This window comes from Protopterus annectens, chromosome 15.part0 (genome assembly GCF_019279795.1).
Source record: "Protopterus annectens isolate FY-2018-M chromosome 15.part0, PAN1.0, whole genome shotgun sequence".
NCBI lineage: Eukaryota > Metazoa > Chordata > Ceratodontiformes > Protopteridae > Protopterus > Protopterus annectens.
Genome location: NC_056749.1, coordinates 798,077,156 through 798,095,898, shown reverse-complemented (window position 1 = coordinate 798,095,898; position 18,743 = coordinate 798,077,156).

Below are 18,743 nucleotides of genomic sequence, written 5' to 3'. Positions count from 1 at the left end.
GTTATGTTACCAGTATCTACCAGTATCCATACACATGTATGCCCCAGTAGGTGTAGTACAGACCAGTTATGTTACCAGTATCTACCAGTATCCATACACATGTATGCCCCAGTAGGTGTAGTACAGACCAGTTATGTTACCAGTATCTACCAGTATCCATACACATGTATGCCCCAGTAGGTGTAGTACAGACCAGTTATGTTACCAGTATCTCTACACATGTCTGCCCCACTAGGTATAGTACAGCAGTTATATTACCAGTACACATACACATGTCCATCCCACTAGGTACAGTACGGCATTCTTATGTTACCAGTATCCACCCCACTAGGTATAATACAACATAATTATGTTTCCAGTATCCATACACATGTCTGTCCCACTAGGTACAGTACGGCATAGTTATGTTACCAGTATCTATACACGTCTGCCCTACTAGGTATGGTACAGCATAGTTATGTTACCAGTATCCATACACATTTCCGTCTCACTAGGTACAGTACAGCATAGTTATGTTACCAGTATCCATACACATGTCTGCCCCACTAGGTACAGTACAGTATAGTTATGTTGCCAGTATCTCTGCACATATCTGCCCCACGAGGTATAGTACAACATAGTTATGTTACCACTATCCATGCATATGTCTGTCCCACTAGATATAGTACAACAAAGTTATGTTACCAGTATCCATACACGTCTGTCCCACTAGGTATAGTACAGACAGTTATGTTACCAGTATCCATACACATGTCCATCCCACTAGGTATAGTACAGAATAGTTATAGGTCCATAGGTTCATAGGTGTGTATTAGGCTAATAGCTCTGGAGCCTTTACAAGCCTAGACCATAGCATTACCCTGGCATTGTGACACCAGATCTTAGTTCCCAGTACCTCTGTTGAGTAGAGCCACCGGGGTGATCCCTGGGGTGAATTTTCTATTTCCCATCCACTCATTAAGATTTCTCTTGAAGACAGCCAATGAGGTGCTCTGTTTGACATGTATAGGAAGTCTATTCCATAGCATGGGCAGTCTCTGGGTTATGAACCTGCCCCTCCAGCTTGTTTTGTTGATTGTGGTAATGAGGTTGAGGTCTCTGGAGCATGTGGTGTGGAGGGATTGGAATTTATTTAGATGTAACATTTCTAACAGAGCTGGGTCAGACATGGCTTTGTAACTCAAGCAGAGATCGCCTCTAAGTAGGCGATATGATACAGAGAACAGTTGAACTTTTTGTGTTTGTCCCTATAGGACAAGTGTTTAAGGCTTAGGATCCTCTTTGTGAGGTACTTTTGCAGCCTTTGCAGTTGTTGCAGGTGTCTAGTGAGGTACATGCCAAACGGGGCATTGTACTCAATGATTTGCCTAATGAGGGAAGAGTAGACGGAGACAATGACCTCTTTCTTCCTGGATGCAAATCCTTTAGTAATGAGATATGCCACATAGAAGGACTTTCTGACCACAGTGGCAATGTGGTGATAAAAAGAGAGGTTGCTGTCAACCAGTGTTCCCAGATCTCTTATAACGCCTTCTGTGTTCAGTGAACTAACATCAATGTGGTAATTCATGGGAACCATGTTTTTCCCAAAGGGGATGACGATACATTTTTTGGCATTGAGCTTAAAGCCATGGTTCCAACACCAGTTGTTCATCTCAGTGAGGCAATTTTGTAGGATGTCAACATCACTTGGGGAGTTAATAATAGATTACTTGCAATTGTCTGAGAACTTTGCCAGCCAGAGCCCCTTCGTGTTGGCCTGGACATCAGAGAAGAAAATACCAGACAGGAGAGGACCCAAGACCGAACCCTGTGGGACTCCACTCGTGACTAGTCAACAGTCTGACTTGAAGTCAGCTACTTTCACACTGTGGGATCTATCTTTGAGCCAGTTTGCAATCCACCTAGTGATACAGGGGCTTATGACTAGCTTAGTGAGTTTTTCTATGATTCCTGAGTGGGGAATAGTATCAAAGGCCTTGGCCAGATCAAGGTAGGCTGTATGAACCATCTTACCTTCATCCTCATCTCTGGTAAATGACTCAAAGAAGTCGACCAGGTTGAGCAGGCATGATCTATCCTTCACAATGTGAAACCAGTATCCATACACATGTCTGCCGCACTAGGTATAGTACAGCATAGTTATGTTACCAGTATCCATACACATGTCTGCCCTAGTGGGTATATTACAGCACAGTTATACTACCAGTACACATACACGTCTGCCCCAATAGGTATAGTACAGCACAGTTATGTTACCAGTATACATACACATGTCTGCCCCAATAGGTATAGTACAGCATAGCTATGTTACCAGTTTCCATACACTTGTCTGTCCCACTAGGTATAGTTCAGCATAGTTATGTGACCAGTATCCATACACATGTCTGCCCCAGTAAGCATACTACAGCACAGTTATACTACCAGTATCCATACACATGTCTACCCCAGTAGGTATAGTACACCATAGCTATTTAACAAGTATCCATATACATGTAAGCCTCACTAGGTATAGTACAGCATAGTTATATTACCAGTATCCATACACGTCTGTCCTACCAGGTACGGTACAGCATAGTTATCTTACCAGTATCTGTACACATATCTGTCCCACTAGGTATAGTGCAGTATAATTATGTTACCAGTATCTGTATATACATCTACCCCACTCACTGTAGAACTGCATAGTTATGTTACCAGTTTCCACACACGTCTGTTCCACTAGGTATAGTACAGCATATTTATGTTACCAGTATCCATAAACATGTCTGCCCTACTAAGTATAGTATAGCATAGTTATGTTACCAGTATCCATACATGTGTCTGCCCCAATAGGTATAGTACACCATAGTTATGTTAACAGTATCCATACACGTCTGTCCCACTAGGTATAATACAGTATAGCTATGTTAACAGTATCCCTAAACATCTCTGAAACACTAGATAGAGTACAGCATAGTTATGTTACCAGTATCCACCCACATGTCTGGCCCTTTAGATATAATACAGCAAAGTTACGTTACCAGTATCCATACACATCTCGTTCCCACTAGGTATAGTAGAGCATAGTTATGTTACCAGTATCCATACACGTGTCTGTTCCACTAGGTATAGTACAGCTTAGTTATGTTACCAGTATCCATATAGATGTCTGTCCCACTAGGTATAGTTGAGCATAGTTATGTTACCAGTATCCATATAGATGTCTGTCCCACTAGGTATAGTTGAGCATAGTTATGTTACCAGTATCCATACAGAGGTCTGTCCCACTAGGTATAATACAGAATAGCTATGCTACCAGTATCCCTACACATGACTGTCCCACTAGGTATAGTACAGCATAGTTTTGTTACCAGTATCCCTACACATGTCTGTCCCAATAGGTATAAAACAGTATAGTTATGTTACTAGTATCCCTAACATGTCTGTCCCATTAGGTAGATTACAGCATAGTTATGTTACCATTATCCATACACATCTCCGCCCTACTTGGTATACTACTGCATAGTTATTTTACCAGTATTTGAACATGTCTGTCCCACTAAGTATAGTGCAACATAGTTACATTACCAGTATCCATGCACATGTCTGCCCCCTAGGTATAGTACAGCATAGTTATGTTACCATTATCCATACATGTCTGCCCAACAAGGTATAGTACAGAATAAGTTATGTTGCCAGTATCCCTACACATGTCTGTCCCGCTAGGTATAGTAGAGCATAGTTATGTTACCAGTATCTGTACACATCTGTCCCACTAGGTATGGTACAGCATAGTTATGTTACCAGTATCTATACACATGTCTGTCCCACTAGGTATAGTACAGAATAGTTATGTTACCAGTATCCATACACATGTCGTTCCCACTTGGTATAGTAGAGCATAGTTATGTTACCAGTATACATACAGATATCTGTCCCACTAGGTATAATACAGAATAGTTATGTTACCAGTATCCCTACACAAGTCTGCCTCACTAGGTATAGTACAGCGTAGTAATTTTACCACAATCCATGCACATATCTGTCCCACTAGGTTTAATACAGTATAGCTATGTTACCAGTGTCCATACACATGTCTGTTCCACTAGGTATAGTACAGCATAGTAATCTTACCAGTGTCCATACACGTCTGTCCCACTAGGTATAGTACAGCATAGTTATGTTACCTGTATCCATACACATGTCTATCCCACTGGGTATAGTACAGCATAGTTATGTTACCAGTATGCATATACATGTCTGTCCCATTAGTTAAAGTACAACATAGTTATGTTACCAGTATCTGTACACATGTCTGTCCCACTAGGTATGGTACAGAATAGTTATGTTACCAGTATCTATACACATGTCTGTTCCACTAGGTATAGTACATCATAGTTATGTTACCAGTATCCATACACATGTCGTTCCCACTAGGTATAGTAGAGAATAGTTATGTTACCAGTATCCATACATGTGTCTGTCCCACTAGGTATCGTAAAGCATAGTTATGTTACCAGTATCCATACACATATCTGCCCCACTAGGTACAGTACATCATAGTTATGTTACCAGTATCCATACACATGTCTGCCCCACTAGGTATAGTAGAGCATAGTTATGTTACAAGTATCTTTACACATGTCTGTCCCACTAGGTATGGTACAGCATAGTTATGTTACCAGTATCTATACACGTCTGTCCCACTAGGTATAGTAGAGCATAGTTATGTTACCAGTATACATACAGATGTCTGTCCCACTAGGTATAATACAGAATAGTTATGGTATTAGTATCCCTACAGATGTTTGTCCCACTAGGTATAATACAGAATTGTTATGTTACCAGTATCCCTACACATGTCTGTCCCACTAGGTAGAGTAGAGCATAGTTATGTTACCAGTATCCATACATGTGTCTGTCCCACTAGGTATAGTACAGCATAGTTATGTTACCAGTATCCATACACATGTCTGTCCCAGTAGTTACAGCACAACACAGTTATGTTACCAGTATCTATACAAATGTCTGTCCTACTAGGTATCGTACAGCATAGTTATGTTACCAGTATCCATACGCGTATACCCCACTAGGTATAGTAGAGCATAGTTATGTTACCAGTATCCATACACATATCTGCCCCACTAGGTATAGTACAACATAGCTATGTTACCAGCATCTATACACATCTGTCCCACTAGGTAGGGTACAGCATAGTTATGTTACCAGTATCCATACACATGTCTTTCCCACTAGGTATAGTAAAGCATAGTTATGTTACCGGTATCCATACAGATGTCTGTCCCACTAGGTAAAATACAGAATAGTTATGTTACCAGTATCCCTACACATGTCTGCCCCCTAGGTATAGTACAGCATAGTTATGTTACCAGTATCCATACACATGTCATTCCCACTAGGTATAGTAGAGCATAGTTACGTTACCAGTATCCATATAGATGTCTGTCCAACTAGGTATAATACAGAATAGTTATGTTACCAGTATCCATACACATGTCGTTCCCACTAGGTATAGTAGAGCATAGTTATGTTACCGGTATCCATACAGATGTCTGTCCCACTAGGTATAATACAGAATAGTTATGTTACCAGTATCCCTACACATGTCTGCCCCTTAGGTTTAGTACAGCATAGTTATGTTACCAGTATCCATACACATGTCGTTCCCACTAGGTATAGTAGAGCATAGCTATGTTACCGGTATCCATACAGATGTCTGTCCCACTAGGTATAATACAGAATAGTTATGTTTCCAGTATCCCTACACATGTCTGTCCCACTAGGTATAGTACAGCATATTTATGTTACCAGTATCCATATAAATGTCTGTCCCACTAGGTATAGTAGAGCATAGTTATGTTACCAGTATCCATATAGATGTCTGTCCCACTAGGTATAATACAAAATAGTTATGTTACCAGTATCCCGACACATGTCTGCCCCCTAGGTATAGTACAGCATAGTTATGTTACCAGTATCCATACACATGTCATTCCAATTAGGTATAGTAGAGCATAGTTATGTTACCAGTATCCATACACATGTCGTTCCCACTAGGTATAGTAGAACATAGTTATGTTACCAGTATCCATATAGATGTCTGTCCCACTAGGTATAGTAGAACATAGTTATGTTACCAGTATCCATACATTTGTCTGCCCCACTAGGTACAATACAGAATAGTTATGTTACCAGTATCCCTACACATGTCTGTCCCACTAGGTATAATACAGAATAGTTATGTTACCAGTATCCCAACACATGTCTGCCCCCTAGGTATAGTACAGCATAGTTATGTTACCAGTATCCATACACATGTCATTCCAATTAGGTATAGTAGAGCATAGTTATGTTGCCAGTATCCATACACATGTCGTTCCTACTAGGTATAGTAGAGCATAGTTATGTTACCCATATCCATACACATGTTGTTCCTACTAGGTATAGTAGAGCATTGTTATTTTACCAGTATCCAGACACATGTCGTTCCCACTAGGTATAGTAGAGCATAGTTATGTTACCAGTATCCCTACACATGTCTGCCACAGTAGGTGGAGTACAACATAGTTATGTTGCCAGGAACAATACACATGTCGTTCCCACTAGGTATAGTAGAGAATAGTTATGTACCAGTATCCCTACACACGTCTGTCCCACTAGGTATAATACAGAATAGTTATGTTACCAGTATCCATACACATGTCGTTCCCATTAGGTATATTACAACATAGTTATGTTACCAGTATCCATACACATGTCGTTCCCACTAGGTATAGTAGAGCATAGTTATGTTACCAGTTTCCCTACAGATGTCTGTCCCACTAGGTATAATACAGAATAGTTATGTTACCAGTATCCATACACATGTTGTTCCCACTAGGTATATTACAACATAGTTATGTTAGCAGTATCCATACACATGTCGTTCCCACAAGGTATAGTAGAGCATAGTTATGTTACCGGTATCCCTACACATGTCTGCCCCAGTAGGTAGAGTACAACATAGTTATGTTGCCAGTATCCATACACATGTTGTTCCGACTAGGTATAGTAGAGCATACTTATTTTACTTGTATCCATACATGTGTTGTTCCCACTAGGTATAGTAGAGCATAGTTATAGGTTCATAGGTTCATAGGTTCATACTAGGCTATCTGCCCAAGGGCATTTATAAGCCTAGCCCATAGTTATGTGGCTTTCGCCACCCCTTTAGTTTGAATAAAAACTATGCCTATCATTTTGCTGTGCCTCTGTCAAGCAGTGACGCTGAAGTAATCCCTGGGGTATATCTGCAATCTCCCATCCATTGGTCAAGATTCCTCTTGAACAAGACCAGAGAGGTGCTCTGCCTCACATGTACCGGGATTTTGTTCCACAGCATAGGGAGTCTCTGGGTGATGAATCTGTCCCTCCAGCACGTTCTATTTATAACCGTGTCAAGGTTTAAGTCTCCGCCCTTGTGGTTCTGAGGGATCTAGATTTTTGAGGTGAAGCATATTCATCAAATCTGGGTTTGACATGGCCTTATATGTCAGGCACAGGTCACCTCTGAGCAAGCGGTATGAGACTGAATAGAGCTGGAGTTCTTTCAGTCGGGCAGCATAAGACATATTTTTGAGACCCTTTATCCTTTTGGTGAGGAACTTTTGGGGCCTTTCAAGCTGCAGCAGGTGTCTGGTCAGATACATTCGAACGGGCATTGTACTCAATCATAGGTCTAATAAGTGATGAGTACAGGGGACGATGACCTCCCTTGATCTAGATGTGAATCCCTTCATGATCAGGTGGGTGATATAGAAGGTTTTCCTAACTACTTTAGCAACATGAGTGTCAAACGAAGGCTACTGTCAACCTGGGTCCCCAGATCTCTGATGACTTTTTCTGTGCTCAGTGGATTGCCACCTATATGGTAGCTAGGGGTAGCCTTGTTTTTCCCAAAGGGTATGACTATGCATTTTTGGCGTTTAACTTCAGGCCATGGCTCTGGCACCAGTTATCCATTTCTGTGAGGCCCTTCTGGAGGATATCTGTGTCAGATGTGTTTTCGACTATGGCGCCCAGTTTGCAGTCATCTGCAAACTTTGTCAGCCATAACCCTCCTGTGTTTGCTTGTACTTCAGAAAAGTAGATGCCGAACAAGAGTGGACCCAGGACTGAGCCCTGTGGGACACCACTTGTGACAGGCTTTGAGTCTGACATGGCTCCAGCAACTCTGACCCTGTGGGTTCTGTCACTTAGCCAGTTTGCAACCCATCTTGTGATGTATGGGTTTACATTCAAGCTGATGAGTTTTTCGATGATACCTGAGTGGGGTATTGTGTCGAAGGCCTTTGCCAGGTCGAGGTAGGCTGTATGGACTGCCTTTCCCTCATCAATGGCCTTGGTGACTGTCTCGAAAAAGTCAACCAAGTTTAAGAGGCAGGATCTGCCTTTGACAAAGCCAAACTGAGTTGGATCCAAAGTCTGCAAGTTCCCTATGTCTTTATTTATGAGTTCCATTATGATCCTCTCCATGGCTTTGCAGATAAGGCTTGTCAAGCTAATGGGGCGGTAATTTCCAGGGTCTGTGGAGGCACCGCCCTTATGAAGTGGGACCACAGTCGCCGTGCGCCACTCCTTGGGTACGTATCCTGAGGTGAAGCTAAGATTAAACAGCTGTCCTAACTGTGGGTTTAATTCCTCATTGAGTTCATGAAGCACACAGCCGGGGACACCATCCGGTCCCATGGATGCTGTGTTTTTTGCCTTAGTGAGGGCAGTTCTCACCTGGGCGTTGGAGATGTTTGTGGGGCAACAATCCTCTGGAATAGATTTCTCTCCTTTTGGGGGAGGAGAGAAGTTTGCACTGAACCTGTCAGCCAGTATGTTGGCAATGTGTGTAGGTTCAGTAATTTTCACATCATTTTGAACTAATTCTGAGCATGTCTGGGAGTTTCCTCCTAGGTTTCTAACATAGCTAAAGAAGGCCTTATGATTCTCTTTAGAGTCCTTGGCGATTTTTCTCAAAATTTGCCTTGGATGATTTTATGAGAGCTCTTAGTTTTTACTTATAATGATCAAAGGTGTCTTACCTTTCAAGGATTTTGCTCTATCTTGTAGTAGCTTCCTCCTTTTGTTGTAGAGCTTGTTTATGGCTGGGGTCCACCAGACTGGACGCTTGCCTTTGGTACAGAGAGTCTTAGTTTTGTTTGGGATTGCCTGATCCATGCAGTCCTGTAGGTGCTGGTAGAAGGCATTTGTAAGTGATTCAGCGGTTTGAGTAATGTTTACCACTGGCTCAGGGGCCTTAAAGGAGACCACACTAGTTTTTAGAAGTGTGAAATTGGCTTTTGAGAAGTTTTTCACTGTGGTCTTTTTGTTTCAGGTGGGGGCGGGATGAGGACCTCCAGCGAGATTAGTTTATGATCTGATCTCACCAGTGAGGGGTATACTTCGGTGTTGAACATTTTGATCCCATGTTCGTGATGATGAGATCAAGTATGTTTTCTCCTCTTGTGGGGATGGTGACTAGTTGTTCCATGGCATTTGAGTTTATGAACTCCAGGAATCTTTGGGTTAGAGTGTTCGGGCTTGAGTAGTGTTCCCAGTCTATATTAGGGTAGTTAAAGTCACCTAGTATGATGGTGTTTGGAGATACATTTATCCCTCCAATGTTTTCAGGAAGGCCATGTGAGGTTCCTGAGTTTGAGAGGGTGGCCTGTAACATGCTACAAATTGCAGAGCAGTCTTGCCTATGGTTAATTGCACCTGGATGGTCTCCGATGCATCATGCGTTGCCACCAACCTTGAGGTGTGGGTGTCCTTTATGAATATGGACACCCTCCTTTCTTGGTGTTGTCCAGATTTTGGGGCGGAGCATGATATGAGGTGAAACCTGTTAGTGCTGGGGTGCTCTCAGGAGCCTTGAACCAGGTTTCTGTCACAGCACAGACATCGATGTTCTCCATATTGAGAAGGGCCTCGAGTGCGTGCATCTTGAGATTGAGACTTCTGGCATTGAGCAGCATTACCCTTAGTTTTTTCCTTTTGGTGTTCTAGGGTGGTAGGTTTAGAATTTGAGCCTTGCCTAAAAAGGCACTATGGGGTGGCAAGAGCCTTTGCCAATATCCGGAAGCCCAGGGTGACAGGTGCAAGCCGTCCCTTGCGAAGCAGCGTGGCTTGTCCAGCATGTCATCCCAGGCAGACAGACATTGGATCCCCTTTGAATGACACCAGAATTTAAGCCAATTATTAAAGCTGATCATCTTATCACTGTATTGTGGCATCATTCTAGGTGAAGGTAGGATACTGCTCAAGGTCAAGGTCATACCTGCCTGGGCTACATAATCAGAGAGCTCCTCGATGTCCCTTTTCATGTAGTCCAAGGAGGTACGTCTCAGGTCGTTGACACCAGCGTGGACAATGACTGAGTCGTACTTGTACCTGCTGTTGAGAGACCTGAGTGCTTGCGTTATGTGGTGGATTCTAGCGCCTGACAGGCAGCTTACTGTGACCTTCTCTTTACTCAGTCTGGTGAGCGGGACGTCAGTGTGTCTGACTATGGAATCACCAATGACAAGTGTGTCTGGCATTTTGTTTGGCCTTAAGGGCTGTGACTGTTTGACACTCTGACTGTGTGGTCTATGTGTTGCATGTGTTGGGTCGTGAGGTGGTAGTTGTTTGGGTGTCTGCTTTGGTGGCCTCTGCTGTTTTGGTAAATTTTTGATCAGAGCCTCCGAGTATGTCTTTGTGTGAGTATGTGTATGATTTGAAGTTGTGATGGTACCATGTGTGACTGGGTATGTATTGTGTGTGGTTACCTTCTCCTCCTGTCTGGTCTTGCCAGTCCTATGTTGAGAGAGCTCAGCCTCCAGTTTGGCCGTATAGTTGCATCTCTCGCATGTATTTGTGTTTTGTGGGAGAAGGAGAGGATTGTCTGTGTACATGAGGCAGTTGTAACATTGCCTCAATATTCCCAGGTTCACCAGTTGAGCTGGAGAGGACACTAGCAACTGATCCTCGACATACTAGAAGTAGTAGATAAAGAGACTTTCAAAGGACTCCGGGGAAGTGGGTTTTAGGCTGGTGGGGTACTATCTATAATAAGAGTGCTTTATCAAGGTGCAAGTACTGTAGGAGTAAGTGCTAGGCTTTACAGATAGAGAATAGTCTACTTGGGAATCAAGTAGAGATGAACTTTTCAGTTATAGGATATGCTGGTTAGATCAGCAGTACAGCTCGAGGAAGGTAGTTTTAAGGGAAGATTGGAAGAGTGGAATTTAGATGGCCCAAATAGTTTAACCTTGTTTAACCGCCGCTGCTCTTGTGTGCAACAGTGGTAACTCAGCTTAAATCAGCTTCACGCGTTTAGCGTGTTTTATAGCAGGGGGCTGAAGGGAGCTAGGAATTGGCCCAAAACGACCAATGGACTACTAGTTTCTGGCTGAAACTTCACCAAATCAGACAAAAGGGCCGCTCAGTGCTTCCCACTCCCACTGGTAAGCAAAGAAACTTCCCTCCTTCCTAATAAGGCAATGGATCAGTAACAGGAACTAAAAACAAAGCCCAGGGATCAGCAACTCTGAAACTGGACTACTCTAGTTCAGTAAGGCGGGAAAACAAGAGATTTTTTTGTTTTATTACAGAGACAAGGAAAAAAAACAGACAGTAATTGCTGTAAATCGGCTAGCGCACTTTAGTGTGTAGCCTACAGAGACAATTTGCAACAATTAGTAACTTAAAGTGCAATAAACAGTGTAAAATGCAGAAATCACTTAAAGTAGCAATAAAACAGGCGAAATGCAGTTGCTAGCTTAAATAACAGTGGGAAAGCCACAAAAATACTTATATCTGGTAGAAAGTCACTCTTTTAGCTCTCTGCTGCTTGGATCACTCTGCAGGCCACCACGAGGATCTGTGCTGAGTTGGTACAAGCTGGAAAACGCGTGTTTAGCGTGTTTTATAGCAGGGGGCTGAAAGGAGCTAGGAATTGGCCCAAAACAACCAATGGACTACTAGTTTCTGGCTGAAACTTCACCAAATCGGACAGAAAGGCTGCTCAGTGCTTCCCACTCCCACTGGTAAGCAAAGAAACTTCCCTCCTCCCTAATAAGGCAATGAATCAGTAACAGGAACTAAAAACAAAGCCCAGGGATCAGCAACTCTGAAACTGGACTACTCTAGTTCAGTAAGGCAGGAAAACAAGTGATTTTTTTTTTTGTTTTATTACAGAGACAAGGAAAAAAACACACAGTAAATGCTATAAATGCTGTAAATCGGCTAGCGCACTTTAGTGTGTAGCCTACAGAAACAATTTGCAACAATTAGTAACTTAAAGTGCAATAAACAGTGTAAAATGCAGAAATCACTTAAAGTAGCAGTAAAACAGGCGAAATGCAGTCGCTAGCTTAAATAACAGTGGGAAAGCCACAAAAATACTTATATCTGGTAGAAAGTCACTCTTTTAGCTCTCTGCTGCTTGGATCACTCTGCAGGCCACCACGAGGATTTGTGCTGAGTTGGTACAAGCTGGAAAAACGCGTGTTTAGCGTGTTTTATAGCAGGGGGCTGAAAGGAGCTAGGAATTGGCCCAAAACGACCAATGGACTACTAGTTTCTGGCTGAAACTTCACCAAATCGGACAGAAAGGCTGCTCAGTGCTTCCCACTCCCACTGGTAAGCAAAGAAACTTCCCTCCTCCCTAATAAGGCAATGGATCAGTAACAGGAACTAAAAACAAAGCCCAGGGATCAGCAACTCTGAAACTGGACTACTCTAGTTCAGTAAGGCGGAAAACAAGAGATTTTTGTTTTATTACAGAGACAAGGAAAAAAACAGACAGTAAATGCTATAAATGCTGTAAATCGGCTAGCGCACTTTAGTGTGTAGCCTACAGAAACAATTTGCAACAATTAGTAACTTAAAGTGCAATAAAAGTGTAAAATGCAGAAATCACTTAAAGTAGCAGTAAAACAGGAAATGCAGTCGCTAGCTTAATAACAGTGGGAAAGCCACAAAATACTTATATCTGGTAGAAAGTCACTCTTTTAGCTCTCTGCTGCTTGGATCACTCTGCAGGCCACCACGAGGATCTGTGCTGAGTTGGTACAAGCTGGAAAACGCGTGTTTAGCGTGTTTTATAGCAGGGGGCTGAAAGGAGCTAGGAATTGGCCCAAAACGACCAATGGACTACTAGTTTCCGGCTGAAACTTCACCAAATCGGACAGAAAGGCTGCTCAGTGCTTCCCACTCCCACTGGTAAGCAAAGAAACTTCCTCCTCCCTAATAAGGCAATGGATCAGTAACAGGAACTAAAAACAAAGCCCAGGGATCAGCAACTCTGAAACTGGACTACTCTAGTTCAGTAAGGCGGGAAAACAAGAGATTTTTTGTTTTATTACAGAGACAAGGAAAAAACAGACAGTAAATGCTATAAATGCTGTAAATCGGCTAGCACTTTAGTGTGTAGCCTACAGAAACAATTTGCAACAATTAGTAACTTAAAGTGCAATAAACAGTGTAAAATGCAGAAATCACTTAAAGTAGCAGTAAAACAGGCGAAATGCAGTCGCTAGCTTAATAACAGTGGGAAAGCCACAAAAATACTTATATCTGGTAGAAAGTCACTCTTTAGCTCTCTGCTGCTTGGATCACTCTGCAGGCCACCACGAGGATCTGTGCTGAGTTGGTACAAGCTGGAAAACGCGTGTTTAGCGGGTTTTATAGCAGGGGGCTGAAAGGAGCTAGGAATTGGCCCAAAACGACCAATGGACTACTAGTTTCCGGCTGAAGCTTCACCAAATCGGACAGAAAGGCTGCTCAGTGCTTCCCACTCCCACTGGTAAGCAAAGAAACTTCCCTCCTCCCTAATAAGGCAATGGATCAGTAACAGGAACTAAAAACAAAGCCCAGGGATCAGCAACTCTGAAACTGGACTACTCTAGTTCAGTAAGAGGGAAAACAAGAGATTTTTTTGTTTTATTACAGAGACAAGGAAAAAAAACAGACAGTAAATGCTATAAATGCTGTAAATCGGCTAGCGCACTTTAGTGTGTAGCCTACAGAAACAATTTGCAACAATTAGTAACTTAAAGTGCAATAAACAGTGTAAAATGCAGAAATCACTTAAAGTAGCAGTAAAACAGGCGAAATGCAGTCGCTAGCTTAATAACAGTGGGAAAGCCACAAAAATACTTATATCTGGTAGAAAGTCACTCTTTTAGCTCTCTGCTGCTTGGATCACTCTGCAGGCCACCACGAGGATCTGTGCTGAGTTGGTACAAGCTGGAAAACGCGTGTTTAGCGTGTTTTATAGCAGGGGGCTGAAAGGAGCTAGGAACTGGCCCAAAACGACCAATGGACTACTAGTTTCTGGCTGAAACTTCACCAAATCGGACAAAAAGGCCGCCCATGTGTATGGTTACCAGTATCCATACACATGTCATTCCCATTAGGTATCGTAGAGCATAGTTATGTTACCAGTATCCCTGCACATGTCGTTCCCACTAGGTATAGTAGAGAATAGTTATATTACCAGTATCCATACACGTGTCATTCCCACTAGGTATAGTAGAGCATAGTTATGTTACCAGTATCCATAGACATGTCGTTCCCACTAGGTATAGTAGAGCATAGTTATGTTACAAGTATCTTTACATGTGTCTGTCCCACTAGGTATGGTACAGCATAGTTATGTTACCAGTATACATACAGATGTCTGTCCCACTAGGTATAATACAGAATAGTTATGGTATCAGTATCTCTACAGATGTCTGTCCCACTAGGTATAATACAGAATTGTTATTTTACCAGTATCCCTACACATGTCTGTCCCACTAGGTAGAGTACAGCATAGTTATGTTACCAGTATCCATACATGTGTCTATCCCACTAGGTATAGTACAGCATAGTTATGTTACCAGTATCCATACACATGTCTGTCCCAGTATTTACAGCACAACACAGTTATGTTACCAGTATCTATACAAATGTCTATCCCACTAGGTATCATAAAGCATAGTTATGTTACCAGTATCCATACACGTCTACCCCACTAGGTATAGTAGAGCATAGTTATGTTACCAGTATCCATACACATATCTGCCCCACTAGGTATAGTACAACATAGTTATGTTACCAGCATCTATACACATCTGTCCCACTATGTAGGGTACAGCATAGTTATGTTACCAGTATCTATACACATGTCTATAACACTAGGTATAGTACAGCATATTTATGTTACCAGTATCCATACACATGTCATTCGCACTAGGTATAGTAGAGCATAGTTACGTTACCAGTATCCGTATAGATGTCTGTCCCACTAGGTATAATAGAGAATAGTTATGTTACCAGTATCCATACACATGTGTGCCCCCTAGGTTTAGTACAGCATAGTTATGTTACCAGTATCCATACACATGTCGTTCCCACTAGGTATAGTAGAGAATATGTCCCACTAGGTATAATACAGAATAGTCATGTTTCCAGTATCCCTACACATGTCTGTCCCACTAGGTATAGTACAGCATATTTATGTTACCAGTATCCATATAGATGTCTGTCCCACTAGGTATAGTAGAGCATAGTTATGTTACCAGTATCCATACAGATGTCGTTCCCACTAGGTATAGTAGAGCATAGTTATGTTACCAGTATCCATATAGATGTCTGTCCCACTAGGTATAGTAGAGCATAGTTATGTTACCAGTATCCATACATTTGTCTGTCCCACTAGGTACAATACAGAATAGTTATGTTACCAGTATCCCTACACATGTCTGTCCCACTAGGTATAATACAGAATCATTATGTTACCAGTATCCCAACACATGTCTGCCACCTAGGTATAGTACAGCATAGTTATGTTACCAGTATCCATACACATGTCATTCCAATTAGGTATAGCAGAGCGTAGTTATGTTACCAGTATCCATACACATGTCTGTCCCACTAGGTATAGTACAGCATATTTATGTTACCAGTATCCATATAGATGTCTGTCCCCCTAGTTATAGTAGAGCATAGTTATGTTACCAGTATCCATACACATGTCGTTCCCACTAGGTATAGTAGAGCATAGTTATGTTACCAGTATCCATATAGATGTCTGTCCCACTAGGTATAGTAGAGCATAGTTATGTTACCAGTATCCATACATTTGTCTGTCCCACTAGGTACAATACAGAATAGTTATGTTACCAGTATCCCTACACATGTCTGTCCCATTAGGTATAATACAGAATCATTATGTTACCAGTATCCCAACACATGTCTGCCCCCTAGGTATAGTACAGCATAGTTATGTTACCAGTATCCATACACATGTCATTCCAATTAGGTATAGCAGAGCATAGTTATGTTTCCAGTATCCCTACACATGTCTGTCCCACTAGGTATAGTACAGCACAGTTTTGTTACCAGTATCCCTACACATGTCTGTCCCACTAGGTATAAAACAGTATAGTTATGTTACTAGTATCCCTAACATGTCTGTCCCATTAGGTAGATTACAGCATAGTTATGTTACCATTATCCATACACATCTCCGCCCTACTTGGTATACTACTGCATAGTTATTTTACCAGTATTTGAACATGTCTGTCCCACTAAGTATAGTGCCACATAGTTACATTACCAGTATCCATGCACATGTCTGCCCCCTAGGTATAGTACAGCATAGTTATGTTACCATTATCCATACATGTCTGCCCAACAAGGTATAGTACAGAATAAGTTATGTTGCCAGTATCCCTACACATGTCTGTCCCGCTAGGTATAGTAGAGCATAGTTATGTTACCAGTATCTGTACACATCTGTCCCACTAGGTATGGTACAGCATAGTTATGTTACCAGTATCTATACACATGTCTGTCCCACTAGGTATAGTACAGAATAGTTATGTTACCAGTATCCATACACATGTCGTTCCCACTTGGTATAGTAGAGCATAGTTATGTTACCAGTATACATACAGATATCTGTCCCACTAGGTATAATACAGAATAGTTATGTTACTAGTATCCCTACACAAGTCTGCCTCACTAGGTATAGTACAGCGTAGTAATTTTACCACAATCCATGCACATATCTGTCCCACTAGGTTTAATACAGTATAGCTATGTTACCAGTGTCCATACACATGTCTGTTCCACTAGGTATAGTACAGCATAGTAATCTTACCAGTGTCCATACACGTCTGTCCCACTAGGTATAGTACAGCATAATTATGTTACCTGTATCCATACACATGTCTATCCCACTGGGTATAGTACAGCATAGTTATGTTACCAGTATGCATATACATGTCTGTCCCATTAGTTATAGTACAACATAGTTATGTTACCAGTATCTATACACATGTCTGTCCCACTAGGTATGGTACAGAATAGTTATGTTACCAGTATCTATACACATGTCTGTTCCACTAGGTATAGTACATCATAGTTATGTTACCAGTATCCATACACATGTCGTTCCCACTAGGTATAGTAGAGAATAGTTATGTTACCAGTATCCATACATGTGTCTGTCCCACTAGGTATCGTAAAGCATAGTTATGTTACCAGTATCCATACACATATCTGCCCCACTAGGTACAGTACATCATAGTTATGTTACCAGTATCCATACACATGTCTGCCCCACTAGGTATAGTAGAGCATAGTTATGTTACAAGTATCTTTACACATGTCTGTCCCACTAGGTATGGTACAGCATAGTTATGTTACCAGTATCTATACACGTCTGTCCCACTAGGTATAGTAGAGCATAGTTATGTTACCAGTATACATACAGATATCTGTCCCACTAGGTATAATACAGAATAGTTATGGTATTAGTATCCCTACAGATGTTTGTCCCACTAGGTATAATAAAGAATTGTTATGTTGCCAGTATCCCTACACATGTCTGTCCCACTAGGTAGAGTAGAGCATAGTTATGTTACCAGTATCCATACATGTGTCTGTCCCACTAGGTATAGTACAGCATAGTTATGTTACCAGTATCCATACACATGTCTGTCCCAGTAGTTACAGCACAACACAGTTATGTTACCAGTATCTATACAAATGTCTGTCCCACTAGGTATCGTACAGCATAGTTATGTTACCAGTATCCATACGCGTATACCCCACTAGGTATAGTAGAGCATAGTTATGTTACCAGTATCCATACACATATCTGCCCCACTAGGTATAGTACAACATAGCTATGTTACCAGCATCTATACACATCTGTCCCACTAGGTAGGGTACAGCATAGTTATGTTACCAGTATCTATACACATGTCTTTCCCACTAGGTATAGTATAGCATAGTTATGTTACCGGTATCCATACAGATGTCTGTCCCACTAGGTAAAATACAGAATAGTTATGTTACCAGTATCCCTACACATGTCTGCCCCCTAGGTATAGTACAGCATAGTTATGTTACCAGTATCCATACACATGTCATTCCCACTAGGTATAGTAGAGCATAGTTACGTTACCAGTATCCATATAGATGTCTGTCCCACTAGGTATAATACAGAATAGTTATGTTACCAGTATCCATACACATGTCGTTCCCATTAGGTATAGTAGAGCATAGTTATGTTACCGGTATCCATACAGATGTCTGTCCCACTAGGTATAATACAGAATAGTTATGTTACCAGTATCCCTACACATGTCTGCCCCTTAGGTTTAGTACAGCATAGTTATGTTACCAGTATCCATACACATGTCATTCCCACTAGGTATAGTAGAGCATAG